The 20,412-nt window shown below is 36.4% G+C and overlaps 1 protein-coding gene across 6 annotated transcripts in view; it reads left to right on the top strand.

The window, feature by feature from the left end:
* The window catches only part of TSC22D1 (TSC22 domain family member 1), a 119,831-nt gene that overhangs the window by 67,892 nt on the left and 31,527 nt on the right, over positions 1–20,412 (top strand). For 3 of the 6 annotated variants that reach the window (XM_027973543.2, XM_042254670.1, XM_060394304.1), the window contains exon 1: positions 16,015–16,104. The exons of 2 other annotated variants lie outside the window; for them this stretch is intronic. The gene's annotated coding sequence lies outside the window, so the exon portion shown is untranslated. Of the gene's footprint in view, positions 1–16,014 lie in introns of those variants that run through there. One more of the 6 variants, XM_027973545.3, reaches the window with a different exon arrangement.

The raw sequence follows: 20,412 nt of genomic DNA, 5'->3' as shown, positions 1-20,412 counted from the left end.
TTAAGGAGTTCTTTTGGTCATTGGATCTGGGAGTCATGTAAAAGAATTACATAACATTTAAGCTAATTATGAAATAAAATAAACAGCTGTGAATCTACTTTATTGTTTAGTTACTAAGTTGTGTCCAACTCTTTGCAACCCCATGGACTGTAGCCTGCCAGGCTCTGTCCATGGGATTCTCCAGGCAAGAATACTGGAATGGGTTGCCAGGGGATCTTCCTGACCCAGGGATTGAACCCGCTTCTCCTGCATTGTAGGCAGATTCTTTACTGCTGAGCCACCAGGGAATAAAACATTAGAGTATCTTTGAAGCTATTTTTTTATCGCTTCCCCCTCCCCCCAGCATCCACTTCCCCCTGTGTTTTACATCAAAATAGATCCCACATCAGCTTATCTAGATAGGTACTCTCCCTAAACAATGTGTTGTTAGTTTTGTTTTAGGAGCCTTATAAAAAATGGAATCCTGTGGGGAGTCTTATCTGGATTATGTGTTTCACTCAGTGTTGTTTTAAGAGTATCCATGTATAACTGCATTGTTCATTTTCATGAATACATGAAACTTAGATGTGTGAAAGCCCACAGTTTATATAGTCTTCTCTTGCTCAGCATTGTTTTAGGGTTGTTTTCAGTTGTGTTTTGTTTTTATCTTTGTTTTTTTTGTCAGCATGGACAGGGATGTTGTGAATATTTTTTTACATACATGCCCAGACCTGTATAGTATTTCCAGCTGGAATGGAGTGTCCCAATCATGGAAGAGACACGTGTTCAGCTTGTAAAGGGACTTTCCACAACTATTGTTCCAATTTGCCCTCCCACCAGCTGTGCATAAAAAGCTCACCGATTGTAATTTGATATTACAGACCTTTTCAATTTTGCTAATACAGTGCATGAAAATGTTAGTTCATTGTGGTTTGAAGTTGAGTACATTACCAGCATTCTAGAATCTCCTTTCAGACTACCTCCTAATTACTACCCTCATTCATCTAGGTAAAGATACTAGTCTAGTATCAGTTACTTTTGTCCATTTCAAACTTTATATAAGTGAAATTGTATGCTATATATGCATTTACTTCTAGTTGTATTTGTGAGATTCATCCTTGTTGAGTTTAACAGAAATTTGCTCATTGTCATTAACTATGTAGTATTTCACTGTATGAGTATATGACATTGTATTTTTCTATGGATAGACTTTAGATAGTTTTTATTTGGAGACTTTCATGATTATTCAGCTATAAACATTCCCATGTATATCCTTTTGGTGCACATATCTTTGCATTTCTGTTGGGGGTAGTCCTAGGAATAAAATTGCTGGTTGGTTTGTGTATGTTGATTTCTGGTAGATATTACCAAGTTTCCTATTTGTACATCTACCAGCTATGTATGAGTGCTCTATTTGCTTCTAACTCCATCCATCCCATTTAAATCTGTTCATCAGTCTAATTTTAGCCACCTTGGTGGGTGTGTGGTGTTACCTCATTGTGGTTTTAAATTGCATTTCCCTTATGGACAATGAGATTGAGCATAGATAGAAAGCAGACAGCCATGCTATTGGGATATATTATTTTGTAAAATATCTGTTCAAGTCTCTTGTTTATTTTTTCTGTTAAGCTGTCTTTTTCTTATTGATTTTAGAAGTTCTTTAAATATTCCTGAAGTAAGCTGTTTGATGTATTACAAATATCTCCTCTCACAATGCAATGTGTCTTCTTTCTTTTATTGATGTCTTTCCCAATTTTGATGTAGTTCAGTTTGTTTATTTTTCTCTTTGTAGTTAATGCTTTTGTGTTCTATTTAAGAAATGTTTGCTTATCACCAAGATACTCTCCGATGTTATTTTCTAGAAACTGTTTAACATTTAGAGCTATAGTCCATCTTATTTAATTTTTTAAAAAAATATGATTTGTGATAGAGATCAAGTTTTACCATATAGAGGCAGCTAATTAGCTCAGTACTAATATTTGAAAAAACCGTCCTTTTACTTCTTTGCAAATCTGTCTTTGTCATAAATCCAAATAACACAGGGGTGCCAGTATCTTTTTGATTTCATGTTTTTAAATATCTAGAAGTAGAATGGCTGGGTCATATGGTAGCTGTATTTTTAATTTTTTGAGTAATCTCTGTACTATTTGCCACAGTGGCTACACCAATTTACATTCCTACCAAAATGCACAAGCATTCCCTTTTCTAGACGTCTTTGCCAACATGTGGTATCTCGTCTTTCTTGCTGATAGCCATTCTAATAGATATAAGGTATATAGGTTTTGTAGTAGTCCCATTAAAAATGTAAAGAAATAGGTGCAACTACTTTGAATAATATTTTATTTAATCTAATATTGTTATTTCAGAATGTAATCAGTATAAAATTATTAATGAGATATTTAACTTTTTGGAGTTATTAAATCTTCTTAAGCTAGTATATGTTTAACATTTATAGCATGTCTCAATTTGGATTAGCCATATTTCAAGTGCTCATAGTTGCATGTGGCCAGTGGCTACTGTATTGGTGAATATAGGGCTAGAATTTCTAGTAGAGTGCTAATACTGGCAGACTTGTTCCTAACTCAGAAACAAATGCTTCTGACGTTTCACTGTTAAGAAGGATATGGTCTGTAGGTCTGGATAGATATCTTATATGTGGTTAAGGAAGCTTTCTTACATTTTTAGTTACTAAGTTTTATTAAATTTTGTCAATCTTTTTCATCTCTTGAGATAATCTTTTTCTTTTAATTTTTTAAGGTGATAAATATAATTTTAAGATTTTCTAATGATTAGCCAGTCTTTTATTGCTAGAATAAGCCCAACTTGGTCATGATATCTTTTTATTCACTATTAGATGTATTTTGTAAAGAGTATCATCTTCTGTGCCTTGGCTGTTTGATAGAAATTCACATGTAAAAGGTTCTAGGTCGGATGTTTCTTAGTGTTGCCTCAAATTTTATAATATTCTAATATATTTTAATTTTTGACTATATCCTTAATTCCTCATGCTATTTATATTTGTATCCCCTTTTCTTCATTAATGTTTTCAGTGAGTGAGTGAGTTATAGTCACTCAGTCATGTCTGACTCTTTGCAACCCCCTGGACTGTAGCCTGCCAGGCTCCTTTGTCCACGGACCTGTTTTATTAGCCTTTCAAAGAACCAAATGTGTAAGAATTGTATCTTGTTTTAAAGTTTTACGAATTTTTGTTTTATATTCATTTTCTGTTTCTCTCTGCCTTTAGGCTTATTTTAGTTCCTATTCTATTAAGTTGAAATTTCTATTTTTAAATTTAGAATAGCTCTTAATTTTCAAGTTTTCTTCTCTAACGTTGGAAGCATTTAAGGCTTTAAAATTTCTTCCAGGTTGTTGCTTTGGCAGCATATCTTACAAGTGTACATTTTCTTTTCATTTGAATTGTTTTTATTTATTTGGCCATGCTGGGTCTTAGTTGTGGCATATGGGATCTAGTTTCCTGATCAAAGATCGAACCCAGGCCTCCTGCATTGGGCGCATGGAGTCTTAACCACTGGACCACCAGGGAAGTCCCTATTTTCAGTGTTTTAAATCACCACTATATTTTATTTTGACACAGAAATGATCTAGGAGTGCTTTAAAATGTAGGTGCTTTTACATTTTTATCATTTTTGTTAACAAATTATGTATAAATGAATTATACATGGTGATCTACAAACTTGGTTGTGTGATACAGATTCTTTAAAATTTGTTTAGTCTTGCCTTATGGTTTAGTGCATGAACAGTTTATGTAGATATTCCATGGATGCTTGTAGAGGATGTGTGTTCTTTAATTGTGAAGTTGGGAATTCTCTTTGTGTCCATTGAGTCAAGTTATTTAATTGCTTTTACCCACTCCAGTGTTCTTGCCTGGAGAATCCCAGGGACAGGGGAGCCTGGTGGGCTGCCGTCTGTGGGGTCGCTCAGAGTCGGACACGACTGAAGTGACTTAGCAGCAGCAGCAGCAGGTGTTTAATACCTTAACTAATTTTGTCTGCTTGATCTAAATATTGTAAAGAGAGGAGATTTGACGCATTTTCCCTTATGATTCTATCATTTTTGCTTTATAGATTTATATGTATTCGGTGAATACAAGAGGAGAATTCTTGTGCATTTCTGGTGCATTGAAGCTATTATGTCTTGATTCTTTTTATCCCTAATGATGCCTTTTGCTTAGATCTATTTTGTGTTATTTTAATAAGGTCGTTCCAGCTTTCTTGAGTCGATATTGCCAGTGATGTCTCTTTTTTCCACTTTCCATCTTTTAGTATTTCCATGCCCTTGTATTTTACTGTGTCTCTTGTAAATACTGTATAGTAGAATTTTGATGTGTGTGGGGAGAGGTGTTTTTTTCCCCATTTGGGTTTGAAAGCTATATATTCTACTTACATTCTTTTAGTTTATACTAGTCAGACATTGTTATTGACCAATTTTAATTTCATTTTTTTAAAGTTCCATAAATTTGACATTATTATTTATGCAGACATTGACATTATTATTTATTATCTAGTAGACAGTGTTTCTTTAGTATTATGTACATGTCTACCAGCTTCTTTTCTTACTGTTCCTTCTTATAACTCAGACCTTTTAAAGGGAGCATTTTTCTTTTCCCTAAAGGAATATTTTTGGGGAGTTTCTTTAGTGAATGTTAAATGGTGACAAATTTTTATTTTATGTTTATCTGAAATGGACTTTATTTAACTCTAATTTTTGAAAGGTCTTGGGTACCCAGTTCTAGGTTGAGAGCTATCCCAGTCATTTGTTCTTTCTGCAATAGTAGGACATTTTTGAAATGTCTTTCTAATGAAAAATGTAATCTAATATTTAATATGTGTGGACTCAATAAAAATAATCTTAATAACTATGTACACAGTTGGCATTAGGTTATATACAGGATTGCTATACATTTAAAGATTAAAATATGACTAACAGGAATTTCTGTACACATATGTATGGGGACTGCCCTTAGGTTTGTAGCTGGAGTCACTAGTTATACTATTATTATTTATGACTTTAAGGCTTTATTTGCTTATACTATGTGCCCATTTTCAGAAACTCCTACTTTATTAGTTTTTGCTGATAAGAGGGCAGGTTGTCTGGATTTCAGTGTTTTAAAGCCTTATTTTCTGATTATTGCCTTGATGAAGTGATTTTATCATTATTTCTGCCTGCTCTTTACTGGTTCTGTAATATGCTAGAAGGAAAATGCAGTCTTACGTTCTCTGTATCTTTGTATGTCACTTATGCTGTGTATTCTACATAGCTTTTATTTTTTAGTTCTTATTATACTCCCATTTTATACTTATATTATAAAGGGGATTTATATACTTCCATTTTATAAATGAGGAAATTGAGTTTGAAAATTGTTTAAATGACTTCCTGGGGTATCACAGCATGTAAATGTTGGGACTAGGAGTCAAGACACAAGCACTCAGGTATTGTCTGCAATTCTGGTCTCACTTAAGATACCCTGCGATAATCAGTCATCCTAATGCAGATCAGTGGGCAGACTGAGTAACCACCTGTGTAGCTTGATGCTCATGTGCCAGAGCCCCTCAACTAAAAATAGAGCTGTACTGTTTCGTGTTGCATCAGGGTGTATAACTAGATTTCCTCGCAGGATTTGAGACTGCTATCTTACGCCACAAATCATTTAATATATTTATCATGAGCATCATTTGTACTTAAAATAATTTCTGTCATTCCCTGTCTTCCCCTATCCCAGCTCCCATTCTAGACTAACATGGCGGGTAATAATAAGTAACTGTGCATTTTATCTCTTCCAGGCTAATTAAAATAACTTTTTACATACCTAAGTATGCCCAGCATTCAGAGACATTATTTACCATTGGGTTGGCACTATTATTGTTCAGTTGCTCAGTCATGTCTAACTCTCTGTGACCCCTTGGACTGCAGCATTCCAGGCTTCCTTGTCCTTCACTATCTTCTGGAGTTTGCTCAGACTCATGTCCATTGAGTCAGTGATGCCATCCAACCATCTCATCCTTTGTTGTCTTTTATGATGTATAAAAGGTAGGCTAGTATATGAAGGGGTGGGGAAGAACTATATTCCCTTTCCTGTCAAGGAAGTTAGAATATTCTGCAGAGTTTTAAAGGATTTCATGAACAGATAGAAAAACTGATTATTGCAAATACTAGAGGTTTTAGAGGGCTGTTTGAACATTCCTATGGTTGGTTGACTGTAAAAGTAATTTCACTTTCTGGCTACTCTAACCTCAAAACATTCACATACTATTTTTGAGTTTCTTTTATCTGTCATTTTTTCTCAGTTTTTCAAATTTTGTGATAGTGTATCTGTTAAATTTGTTAACAAATTTTATAAATTTTAATCGTATATTAAATCAATACATTTTAAAAAATTGTCCAGATTTGTGTATAAGATGCCTGTGTGTTCAGGTTTAAATAATTAGATTAGAAATTAAATGATATAGAATCATACTTAATTTAAATTAACCTGGGTTGTCTATTTAAAAATATTCTCCTAGAAGGGAATGGACGCTATTGAAGAAAAAAAAAAGAATACGATGTGTTAGCGCCATCTACTGTTGAGTAAGAATAATCTCTTTGTGTATACTTGGGTTTTTCCCAGCCCCTACCTATTAAGTCCTACCTATTACTGTAGGTATCCTCATTTAGTTGACCACTCTGTAAACTCTGGATGTTTGGAAATATTTAGATGATATTCTTTGTTCAGAGTTGACCAGTTTTTGGAGATCTTGCTCATAATTCTCATCAAAGTAACAGTAGCAAATTTCCTATAATATTCTTAACAGTTAAGGATTTTAAAAGGAAACTAGCTGGTTATTCTAGCTTTCCATATAGCATCTTTGGTTTAAAGTTTACTGATTGATTGGCCATTGCTATAAAAAGACTGGAGGATTAAAAGTCAGATTTTAAATTGAATGTGCCATTTGTAGTTGAAGGACTGTCCATGGAATACTATATTTCCATATGTTGTTTGTTTTATAATGAATGTCCAAATCTGCATAGCACAGTATTGAGTGTGTTTGTCATTTAGAGGAAAAGCTGTGTTTAAATAATATATTAATTTTCTTGGAGTTTGTTACTGGAAAGCACATTGCAAAAATAGGTTCCTGTAATACTATTTACTTTGCCACTTAGGATCTTGAGACAGTTAACGTCTCTGAGTCTCAATTTTCTCATTTGTAAATGAGAATATCAGTAACACTACCTATCTCTTGAGATTACTGTAGAGCGTAAATAAGACATACCTTCTAAAGCACTAAGCATAGCTTCTGGCACCTTATAATAATAAATACTAGTTGTTATCATTATTTGTCATTAGTATTTTTATCACTGATTATATATTTAAAGTAAATACAAAGTTTCAACAAATTTTTTTTTATCTTAGTAACTAATACCTTTAAAAAAAACACCTGTAATGTTTGAATGTAACTTGCTGCCTAAGAATACAAATGTTCAAAATGTTTACTGCTTCTGCGCATCACTTATAATGGAGGATGCTGTGTGGTTGGGTGGAAAGTGACAAGGCCTTTTGGGTCTCTGGTCCTGGACCTTCAGTTGCTAGCAGTGCAGCCTGCAGTAAACTATTTAACCTCTCTAAAACACTCAGCTTCTTCTTCTGACAAATGGGGGGTGGGTGTTATGAGGATTAAATGACACCGTGTGTATATGGAACCATTATTCATTTCCTTTTTGTGGACTAGCAGACAATAAATGTTCATTCTCCCTTTCAAAAACAACCTACTACAAGTTTGCTAACATGAACCTATTTCTCTAATTTTTCTTTGCATTATTTACGCTAAAATAAGAAGAGATTTGCTTCCCTGGTAGCTCAGATGGTAAAGTGTCTGCCTACAATGCGGGAGACCCGGGTTCAATCCCTGGGTCGGGAAGATCCCCTGGAGAGGGTAATGGCAACCCACTCCAGTACTCTTGCCTGGAGAATCCCATGGACCAAGGAACCTGGTAGGCTGCAGTCCATGAGGTTGCAAAGAGTCGGACACGACTGAGCAACTTCACTTCACTTCAAGCATCTTTATGTTTGAGAGACATGGAGTTTGAGGGGATACAAAGAAATTGTGACATCTTTGAGGTGTCTAATTGAGATAGGATCTAAATATATGAAGGTTTTCTTTTAAATTTGAATAATGTAATATGTGTGCATCATTGTTAAATAAATTATACAGGAAATATTTGGGGGGAATTCAAAGGAGGAATCCTTTTTCTGCTGGACCCAGCTGACCTGCCCCCTTCCCATTATCGTGATTGTCACCATCATCAGTCACCATCATTGTTTTAGTAATTGTTGCCCCTTGGATATTCTAAGAGGACATAAACAAGAAAATCCACTCATGGATTAATAGAAATACGTAACCAATTGCTCGTTGTTTAGCAGCATTATGGACCAAGTCTTCAAGGTAGGGCAGGGGTTGTATGTGGTGGTTACTGATGAACGCTGAAAACATAGTGAGTGTGTTTGTGTGTGTGTGTGTGTACGGCTCTACTGGGTATGTGCTTGTAAATACATGAACAAATGAACGAAAGCCTCTGCATCACAATAGTAACATCAGCTGAAACCAGTGTTCTTATCACACTCTAGTTTAAATTTCTGTGCATAATTATAAACAGCTAATTCCCTCCTGTGTTCTCTGGGTCTTTACTTCATAATGATATCTTTCATCTTTTCCTCTTTACTGGCAACTTGTGTGGATCAGCAATCTACCCCCCTGCCCACCCCCGAACCCCAGACCTTGTCTTCCTGATCCCCAATCATCAATGTGGCTGTGGGCCGACTCTTCCCTCTTCCTCACCCCCTTACAGCACAGGTTCCTGAGACTCGTTTTGCACACATGACCGGTGACTTCCTAACTGTCCAGTCTGAAGCCTGAGAAACGCTTTTCAGTCTTACCTCCTTCAGTCTCTTGTCTTTGTCATCATTGTCTGATACTCTCCTCCCTTGGTTCCTAGTTCTCCTCTTTTCATCTTCTGGTTTTGAGTCTCATGTATTTATTTTAAAATTTTTCCTCGCCCAGCCCTCTTAACTGTTGGTGTTTCCTTAGGTTCTGCCTAAGGTTCTCTTCCTCTTACTCTGCAGATTTTCTTTGCACTGTGGGGACCCTGCCCAGATGTGATGATCGGCTGCCTCCACTTGAGTTTTATCTGTGGGATCCTAGGTCAACCTCTGGTAGTGCAGGGGGCGGAGGGCGGTGGGCTTTAGCCCAGGAAACCCTCCACCACCTGTCAACGCACGAAAGCTTCCCTGCGTGAACATACAATCTGTATGAGACAAGCAACTGAAAACCACGGAAACATGGACAAGTAGTGTGTTTGGTGTGGAAACTCAGCCTCAAAAGTGTCTCTAACCCTTTCTGCTGCTGATGTACTCCTCTGTAGAAATTCTGGGGCTGCATTCGAGGGGCCTCAGTTTCCCTGTGAATGCATCTCCTTGCGTGTCCCATCCAGGCTGCGCTCCTCAGTTATCACCCCTTTACACGGTCTGCTCCTCCTGTATTCTGCCAGTTAACAGGACCAAGATAAACTCTGTGGATGAGCCAAACCCCTAATCATCCTAGACTCAGCTGCTGCTGCTCTTATCGTATGTAACCAGCCAGCCCTGGGGTAACTACTGCTTTAGTATTTTTCCTTAGCAGTGGAATTTACTTTGTTAAAGTTATTTGATCAATGTCTGTTTATTTCACTAGAATTTTTATGTCCCAAGTCCCTTGCATATTTTCACATGATAATATTTTTATATGTAGAAATACATTTAGCAACAATCCCTAAATCCCAAGGACTATTTAATAGCATCACCCTCCTATACCAAAGAACCCAGGTCTCCCGCATTGCAGGCGGATTCTTTACCAGCTGAGCCACCAGGGAAGCTCCACTAAAGAACACTAACGTACCATAAAACAATAGGCCTTTTAATCTTGATTTGGTCAAATGTTATATTAAAAAATATTAAGATTATATTAAAGTGAAATACTTTAAGGTTGTTTTCTTTTGTAGTTTCTCAGTCTAAAAGAGTTGTTTTTATGTTGCCGATACTTTCTAGAACTTGCACACTTCTGATTGCTTCAGTTTAAAAAAATGAAGTTCAAACTCCCTATGAGTCTTATGTTATTATCCAGTTCTTCTCATTTAATATTACTCAGTATTATTTTTGTTCCTTAGATGCTCTCCAGCAGTAGTTCAGTAGTTACATTTTTGTGAAATGTATACTGTACTTCCCATTTATTGCCATTTTTAAAGTAAACTGTCCCCATTATCCTTTCAGGGCCAGCCTTGGAGGTGTAAACTTTTCCCATTTTAGTTCTAAATAAATAACATGAGAAGATGGCATGTTCCAAACTCTATAAACAGTTACAACTTATTCATGTAGGTTTTCCAGTCGTTCTAGTGTTTGACATAAGAGAAGTATTCAGGCTAACTGAGACAAACTTTGAGATGCCTAATCTTATTTTAACCTTCTGAGATGGTTACTGTTTGAGGATGACTCAGGCTCAGGTCCAGGGCCATGACTTGTCTTTATGGATGCGACTACTTACCTCTTAGCCTAACAAGACAGAAAAGTTACCTCTTCTTGATACTGTGTATAACTGGTAACCGGTTGCCCTTTTCATTTAATTTTTTTAATCTCTTGAAGCCCAGAAAGCCTGATAGTCAGATTTTAAGAACTGTATGATAGAAGAGTCAGTAATTCTCAAACAAGATCTAAGGTGGTGGTGGTTTAGTCCCTCAGTCGTGTACAGCTCTTTGCGAGCCCATGGACTGTAGCCCGTCAGGCTCCTGTATCCCCGGGGTTTTTCCAGGCAAGAATACTGGAGTGGGTTGTCATTTCCTCCTCTAGGGGATCTTCCCGACCCAGGGATTAAACCCATGTCTCCTGGTTTCCTGTATTGGCAGGTATGTTCTTTACCACCGCACCATCTGGGAAGGCCGAGAACTAAGGAACAGAGACTTTCCTAGGAGTCAGATGCTAAACCTTACTCAAAAAATTATCTGCTTAGGCCTATGAATTTGGGCATGTTTCCCGGTCGTTCCGTGCCTCAGTTTTCCTGCCTACGAAATGGTAAAGTTAAGTTCTTACAGGCTTCCCAGGTGGTGCTGGTGGTAAAGAAGCCACCTGCCATTGCAGGAGACATAAGAGACGCAGATTCAGTCCTCGGGTCGGGAAGATCCCCTGAAGAAGGAAAAGGCACCCCACTCCAGTACTCTTGCCTGGAGAATCCCATGGACAGAGCAGCCTGGTGGGCTACAGTCCATGGGGTCACAAAGAGTCAGACACGACTGAAGCAACTTAGCACAGCACAGAGTTCTTACGGGAATTACATGAGATACTATATATATATAAAGTACTGAGAAGAGTGTGTGGATACTAGTTCCTCAATAGTGCTAATATTATTGTCTATATATTATTTTTATTATTTTCTTTTGTTGTTTTTCAGTCGCTAAGTTTCGTCCGACTCTTTGTGACTCCATGGACTACAGCACACCAGGCTTCCTTGTCCTTTACTATCTCCTGGAGTTTGCTCAAACTCACGTCTATTGAATCAATGATGCCATCTAACCATCTCATCCTTCGTTGTCCCCTTCTCCTCCTGCCCTCAATCTTTCTCAGTATCAGAGTCTTTTCCAACGAATCAGCTCTTCACATCAGGTGGCCAGAGTATTGGAGCTTCCGCTTCAGCATCAGTCCTTGCAAAGAATATTCAGGATTGATTTCCTTTAGAATTAACTGGCTGGATCTCCTTGCAGTCCAAGGGACTCTCAAGTTTTCTCTAGCACCACAATTAGAAAGCATCAGTTCTTTGGTGCTCCGCTTTCTCTATGGTCCAACTCTTCTTACACCCATATGTGACTACTGGAAATACAGCTTTGACTATATAGATCTTTGTAGGCAAAAATGTTTGTTTTTTAATACACTAGGTTTGTCCTAGCTTTTCTTCCAAGTAGCAGGTGTCTTTTAATTTCATGGCTGCAGTCACTGTCCACAGTGATTTTGGAGCCCAAGAAAAGAAAATCTGTCACTGTTTCCACTTTTTGCCCTTCTGTTTGCCATGAAGTGATGGACCAGATGTCATGATGTTCGTTTTTTGAATGTTGAGTTTCAGGCCAGCTTTTTCACTCTCACTTTCATCAAGAGGCTCTTTAGTTCCTCTTTGCTTTCTGCCATAATGGTGGTATTATCTGCATATCTGAGGTTTGTATATTTCTCCCAGCAGTCTTGATTCCAGCTTGTGATTATCCAGCCTGGCATTTCACGTGATGTACTCTGCATATAAGTTAAATAAGCAAGGTGACACTATACAGCCTTAATATACTCCTTTTCCTATTTGGAACCAGTCTGTTATTCCATGTCCAGTTCTAATTGTTCCTGACCTGCATACAGATTTCTCAGGAGGCAGGTAAGGTGGTCCGGTATTCCCATCTCTTTACGAATTTTCCACTGTTTCTTGTGATCCACACAGTCTAGGGCTTTCGTGTAGTCTGTGAAGCAGAAGTAGATGTTTTTCTGAAATTCTGTAACTTTCTGTATGATCCAGCGGATATTAGTAATTTGACCTCTGGTTCCTCTGCCATATCTAAATCCAGCTTGTACATGCATTATTTTTTACATTATTTTTCCTGTGGCAGACGTGAAATGTTTTCATGTAAATTTAAAATGTAAATTTTAAAATTTCCTCAAACTTAAGAATTCTGGAAACTTCTGGCATCTCTGAGGGAATGTTGTGATTTAACTATTTAAGCAACTTAAAGTAATTCCAATCTTAAGTTCTGTTCCAGCTTACACAAAGAACCTGTTGAAATTCTTTTACCTTTTATATAAGGCCTTTATTTAAAAACAGGAATGACGCTTGCTGTGTTCTCCATAGTCCCCTCTTCCCTCTGCTTCACACACATCTGACTCCCGCCCGTGCTGGATGCTGCAGGCGCAGCAGTGAGAAAAGCACCTGTGCTCCGTGTCCGCTGTGCGTGGGGGCATACAGGTCCTATCTTCAGTTACACAGGCGATTAAATTCTGTAAGGCAGATGTATTCATGTCTATTGCTGGGAAGGACTGAGGGCAGGAGGAGAAGGGGACAACAGAGGATGAGGTGGCTGGATGGCATCACCGACTCAATGAACATAGGTTTGGGTAGACTCCGGGAGTTGATGATGGACAGGGAGGCCTGGCATACTGCGGTTCATGGGGTCACAAAGAGTCAGACACAGCTGAGCAACTGAACTGATTCAGGTCTATGAGAGCATTTCACAGGGAGACCTCACCTGATCTAAGTGTTCAGGAAAAGACTCACTTCAGGAAGGAACTTAGAGATGAAGTCCAGAGGTTGATCAGTATCATTAACTAGAAACGAAGTGAACAGGGCAGGGCATGCATTTTACACAGATGTGATGTGCTTGAGATGAAAGGGAGCCATTATAAAAAGGTGTGTTCTTAAATGTAATGAATTCTTATTTTTTTGCAGTTGTGGTATTTTACTGTTAAATATATTCTGTCTAGGAAGATCTAAGTATTATAACAGCCTTAAAATTTGTAATCAATAACTGCGACAGTCTAGTCTTTTCTTAATCTTTAAGAAAATGTAAAAAGAAATTGTTTTTAAGGTAACTTGTAATTACTAAATATTGAAAATAGTCATAAAATTTGATTAAATAAGCTGTGCTTCAATATTAAAGATTATTTAAGTTTAAGATAATTTATTCTTGATTATGTCAGGGGTCAGATCATGTGGCTAATGAATAATTTTCATCACTTTGATTTTTAAAATAGAGCACATCATCCCTGTTTTGGGGAAGTTTCCCTGGTGGCTCAGCTGGTAAAGAATCTGCCTGCAATGTGGAAGACTTGAGTTTGATCCCTGGGTTGGGAAGATCCCCTGGAGAAGGGACAGGCTACCCACTCCAGTATTCCTGCCTGAAGAATTCCATGGGCTGTGTAGTTCATGGGGTTGCAAAGAGTGGGACACGACTGAGTGACTTTCACTTCACCTTTTCCCTGTTTTTATAAATTGCACCGATTATTATTTGGTAACCAAAAAAAGGAGGATCATTTCATCAGTTACTCAAAGTTTATTTCAAGTGACAAATAATGTATGTTTTGGACTGATTTAGAACTAACCATTCTGTTTTATAATATTTTGAGTGTATTTTTTTTCTGTACTTGTATTCCTAGAAATAAACTGCACCAGTTGTTGTGTAGTTTGTTTATAGTTTATGTAATTGCTGAAGTAGAAAGTTGAATAGATCTTGAAGGATACCTAATTTATGTATTCTGTCAGCAGTGACACTTCAACTTTTTTATGCCTTCATCCACTGATGCCCCCTTCTCCAACAGAGTTTCTCACAGGGACTCCTGTGGCTTATCTAGTGTCAACCACATGGCATTAATTTTAATTTTCTCCATCTCTTTGGGCCACCCACTGAGGTTCTGTTCTGTTCACAAGGGAGTGCCTCTTTTGGTGGTTTCTGTTGCTGATCCTTGGCCGTTGCAGGAACCGCCCAGGGCTGGGTCACTGAATGATATCTAGGACTTGATGGTGAAGCTGTCTAGCCTGGGAGTTTTATTTATAAAAAGGTTTTTCACTGTTGATTTAATTTTATTTAGTGGCAATAATGGGCTGTTCAGATTTCATATCTCTTCATCAGTCTGTTCCAGTAAATAATGTTTTTCTAGCAATTAGCCTGTTCTGTATTTTTTAAATGATGGCTGTATTCTTTTTTCTCTCTTGAGTTTGCTTTCTTCTGCCTTCTCTTTTTTTCTTAATCATACTGGGGGTTTGACATTTTAGAGTCTTTTTCACAGGGCCAATTTTTGGCCGTGTTGATCTTCTCATATATGTTTTCTGTTGAAATTGGTTTTGCTATTACCTTTGTTATCTCCTTTCTTTTATTTGGGTTGATTTTGCCAAGTTTTCTCCTCTGTGATAAAGCCTCATATCAGTTTAGTCTTTATTCTAATGTTCAAGACTGTTACTTTGGTTACATCCTACGAGTTTTGAGATATACTATATTCATTTTAATCTCATAATTTAATAGGAAATCTGTGATGTTGATCCCTTTGCTTGTATTTTTTATTGCAAATGTTCCTGAATTTTCTAAAGTTTAATCTATTTTCTGAAAGCTCCAACTTGGACATTTACTGGTTATTTTCTGTTTTATAATTGATACCATCCGGGTTTTGCTGATGATCACATCCTTTCAGTTTGATTTTCTCAGTCCTTTTCTACCTTCTGAAGTAGCATTGTGTAGGAGAAAACAAATGAACTATGTTTTCCTCTTTATTTCCCACCCCACCCCCATGTCTGCTCCAGTAAAATGGTATATTTGTAAGGCTAGAGTAGAATATCTTGGATGTAAGTTGTAGGAAGTACCGGGCCCTCTTGGGAATTGAGAAGCTGCTGGGCAGGAAGTTTCTCCTCTCTCCTGTCTTTCTCCTCTCTCCTGTCTTTCTCGTCTCTCCCTCAGTCCTCCCTCTCCCCAGCCCTCCCTATCTGCTTGTTTCAGTTTTGCTTTTGAAGCCTCTTGAATGTTCCTCTCTTCCCTCTCCTTCTTCTTCCTTCCCTCCTCTGGCCCTTCTCTCTCTCCCTTCCTCCCCACTTATTCCTCTTCCTCCCTCCCTCCCCAGCTTCTCTCCTGTCTTCATCCCTCCCTTCATCTTTTTCCTTCCTCAAATCTTCCTTCTATTCTTGCATCCTCATTGCTGCCCCTACCCCCCAACACGTTTCAAAAGTTGGAAAGCCCCCCCCTCCCCCGATACTCCTGATTTTTGGATCTAGAATTCCCACAGGAGCCATATGGCATTGACTTGTTACACTCTAAGAAAACCTATAAAGAAAGTCTCCTTTGCCCTTTCAAATCCTTGAAGCAGAGCAAGTCACTGTGTGCATAGTGTTACTGTTCTCTGGGAAGCCGGGTCATCCTAAAGAAACTGGGTCACTGTCCCTTTAAATAGAAACTGCCTTGAGGGAGGGGTGGAACTCGGGACACTTGGCTGGGTCCACCGGGAGCGTCAGTTGGGCCTGAGTGCAAAGAGAGGCCCTAGGAAAGCCCTGTGGTGTGTGTACCATGAAACTTTTTCTGTAGTCTGTCGGTAGACCTGCTGTGAGTACTCAACTGTCGTCAAATAACTGTGTAAAGAATTGCCCCCTCAGTGGTCCTATTCTTTATTACCTTGAAAGAGGGTTGATTTCTAAATACCCATATTGGAGGGTGAAATGAGGTTCAGTTCAGCCATTTTTATGTCCTGGTTGGAACATTTTAAAAGATATATATATATTTTTAAACTACTTGGCAGATTATTTGGAGATTATCAAGGAAATAATTTTTTCCTTCTCTTGTTAACTGAGGTGAATTCTGTAATGTCCATTTTTTAGTTTAAAATCTTTAAAAGCTTAGTTGCATAACAACTTTTAATTTGTTTGATTCCCCAGGTAAAGCACTAATGAATTGACTTAAAATTGTAGATGATTTAGGACTTTACATTGAGCTTTTCTATCAGAAAATGTCAGTATCCCTTCATTTAGCTACTTAAAAATGATGTTAGCTGTACTTTATAATATGTTTTGAAATTAAAGATATTTAGATTTATATGTCAGTCAGTTGCATGGTTCTTTTGAGTTGCTCAGATTGTTGTGAATGCTTCTTAGAGCTGGTGAATTCTAGCTTAATTTAAATATATGTTGTGTATTATGTATATTTTATGAGTATATGTATGTATGTATATGTGTGTATATATATATACACACACACTATCTCTACTGTTTCTATAACTTAAACTGATTTGAATGCTGGCAAAAGTCCTTATCCAATTGTATAGTTCTACATAAATTTAAAGTACTTCAGAGTAGTTGGTATTAACTTTTAAAATTTAGAATTCTAATTTTAAAAGTAAGTTTCAAAAAAAAAGTTGTTCACTAGCCTCAAATTAGAGGAAATAATTAATAGGAAATTTGCAGCTGGCTTAGGTGACTCAGATGGTAAAGAATCTGCCTGTGATGCAGGAGAGCTGGGTTCCATCTCTGAGTTGGGATGATGTCCTGGAGAAGGGAGTGGCTACCCACTCCAGTATGCTTGTCTTAAGAATTCCATAGACAGAGGAGCTTGGTGGGCAAGTCCATGGGGTTGCAAGAGTCAGACACAACTGAACGATTAACACTTTGACTTTCACTACTTTACTAAAGAAAGACACAGATTGTGGTTAATTTTATTTAAAGAGAGGTGAACCAAAAAGATAATGGACAAAGAAACTTTTAAATCTTTTAAAATTAAATATATAGATTTCATCCGTACTAAGTTTGAAGAAAAGTTACACATCAGAGCTGAAATTACAAAGGGAAATTTTCTGCTTAACATAAATGAAAATCCTTGAATCTTAAAGGAGAAACAATCTTTTTGCCTTAATTAACTCTTACATATGATGGCAATTTTTTCTAGATATTTTTAGTGAAAAACGTATGAATCCAGTTTTTAAAATTCTAATTTCTGTTTGATTATGGATTCCTGAGGTGTGTGTAAACTTTATAATAGAGTCATGATCTGACTGCTAATGGTCAAATAATACTTGTTTTCATAACAATCCAGATACAAACGAAAAGCCGGTTTTTAAAAAATCACTGGAATAACTTAGATTTTAGTTATTGATTAAACAGATGACCAAGAGTTGTTATGATGTAATTTTTTTTTAGAACTGGTTTATGATGATTTAAAAAAAAGCATACTTTTGTTAAGCCAAATAGCACTAATGATTTACAAATGAATAGCTCACTGAAATTAATGGTTAATTGAAGATGTTTTAGATATATAGGATGAATTTCATCTCAGTTATAACATTAAGTGATCTTCTTTGCCCACTTGTTTGGTCATATCACTTGCTTCTCTGATTCGGCTTTAGAAATAGCTTAATGCTTCATAAGTGTTTCTGCATGAACTGTCTCTTTTGGGTCCTTAGAATAACTTGTGAGGAAGTTAAAACAAATACTCTTATCCTTATTTTACAAGTAAAGAAATTGAAGTCAAGAGATCGTTACCAGTCAGTCAGACCCAGTCCTAGTCTTTCAGCCGCTAAGTTTGTACTTTTTATATGTATGTAGTACAAATAAAGTATGCCTGATAAATGTTTGTTGAATGAGTTCGCATAAATAATTTCTTTATAAAGTAATAGACTTATTCATGATTTAATTAGAAATTTCTTTAATAAGAAATTTGGATGATGTAAGAAATTAGAAGGGAAAAGTCATCTTTAAATTCATCTACAGTGCATTTGATGAAAGATAAAAAAATTATCTCACATGTTATTTGTATGTGATTATAACATAAAAATATAATTCTATATCTATATAAATATTAAAAATACATAATTATAGTGTATAGTATGGTATATACACTTATATGCTGCCAAGTCGCTTCAGTCATGTCCGACTCTGTGTGACCCCAGAGACGGCAGCCCACCAGGCTCCCCTGTCCCTGGGATTCTCCAGTCAAGAACACTGGAGTGGGGTGCCGTTGCCTTCTCCGATACACTTATGTACGTATATGTATTTAACTGATATCATACTTCATTGGCAATTTAAAATCTGATAGTTGACCTGGTATCAGTGAAGAAGCATTTCTAGAGGAATTTTAGGAAATTTTAGGAAATTTCCAATTTTAGGAAAATTTAGGGAGAAAGTTAAGAAAAGGTATTATTTTGTCCAGAAAACTAACAGAGGAAACAGAATGCAAAAGGACTGTGATAGAACTTTAAAAAGTGGCATTTGGTTCAAAGGAATTTGAAGCAAATTTAAAAAACCTTTCTTTAATTTTCTTTAATCTTCTATTTTTCTGAATTTGCTTATGGAATTTATATATAATACTGGTATCCTGTAGCCATTCAGTGGGTTGTTTGGACATTTTAACTTTAACAGAAAAGATAAAAAGATTGTGAAAACATTTATCTGCATAATCATTATCCCTGATACAACTTGTTTTGTACTTTTTTCGATTAACATACTACAAAACTTTCTGTTACAAAAAGAAGCAGTTAGCAAAGCTGTGCAATTAAATGTGAAGCTTATCTGGAGAATGGCTTTGAGGATGGGAGGAGTGGACAAAAGTAGATACCTCAAAACAAAATTAGCTGCCATTCTTGCTAAATTCCATTATTCTCTCTACACACTGGTCTTGAAATACTTATCATTAACACTGTCTCCTTGCCTGTCCTACTAAACAGTAATTTGTTTGATGGTAAAGACTGCATTTTCATGTCTCCTCCTCAGTACCTGGCACACACAGCAGGGTCTCAGATATTTGTGGGATGGAGAGAGAAATCAGATAATGCCAGTGGCTTTAAATTTCTGAGGCATTGCTACCAGCATGCAAAGTAGAAACTACTGGTTTACATGGAAAAAAGAGAAAGCACAGTTCCGGGCTGTGAGGATATAAGAGATGACCAGTTTGTTGTTAAGTAATTTCAAATGATGCAGCAGAACTGAAAAATGCAACAGTCTGTTTGCCTCTCTCCTGAGAGTTTTAATTGTTAAAAGGAAACATAAATGCTATTTAAAGTCATCATTAACAGAAAAACAAAAACCAAAAAAATACTCATTATCTTTTCAGAAACATTTAAAGCAGACATTCTGCTTTAACTATGTAAATATCTGTTCTATTGGATATGGTGCTTGGAAACTGGAAGCAGACAGGCTCTGTCACTTGGGGCAGGTTATTTGACCTCTAAGCCTCAATGACCTTCTTAGTATCTTAGGGGGATAAGAATGGTTACCTCCTTCACTAAGTTAACATGAGGATTATTAGATGAGAGAGGTAAGGTGAAGTACATAGCACAGATTTATAGGAAACTCTCAATAAATGTTACTTATTACAGTAAACTAAATTACAGTTGAGCTATCACTTTAATAATATTTTTAAAATTATTAAAAACAATTTAAATTTTTATGAATTTAAATCTAAATGAATTATTTAAATTTAATTAAATAAATTATTTTTTAAATAATAATTTTATGGATTTAATAATTTTGACCTCCATATATAGAATTTCATTTAGTGCAATCTGATTGTAATTGGTGGTCATATTTTCACAGAGTAAACTTCCAATCCTTTATATTTCAAAAGTGACTTAATCTTCACTGAATAATTTTCTTAGATGGAATTAATACAGATGGTGCTCTGAAAATGTCAGGGGTTCTGTATTTTTATCCACTATTTTAAAACTAGTCTTTGTATGTCAACATAATGTTAAGAAATTTCATAATTATTTAGGCTCATTAAGGAGTTTGAATAATTTAAGAATTAGAAAGTGTATGTAGTTAAGGTACTATAGAAATTTACCATACTTCATTTATGCCTACTTCATTGTTTAAAGTTGATCAAACAATGCTATCTAGTGGGCAATAAAAATTTGTAGTTCCATGTATT

Source organism: Ovis aries, chromosome 10 (genome assembly GCF_016772045.2).
Source record: "Ovis aries strain OAR_USU_Benz2616 breed Rambouillet chromosome 10, ARS-UI_Ramb_v3.0, whole genome shotgun sequence".
NCBI lineage: Eukaryota > Metazoa > Chordata > Mammalia > Artiodactyla > Bovidae > Ovis > Ovis aries.
Note: the sequence above shows the minus strand (reverse complement) of the source record. Positions and strands in the feature narration are given on the sequence as shown.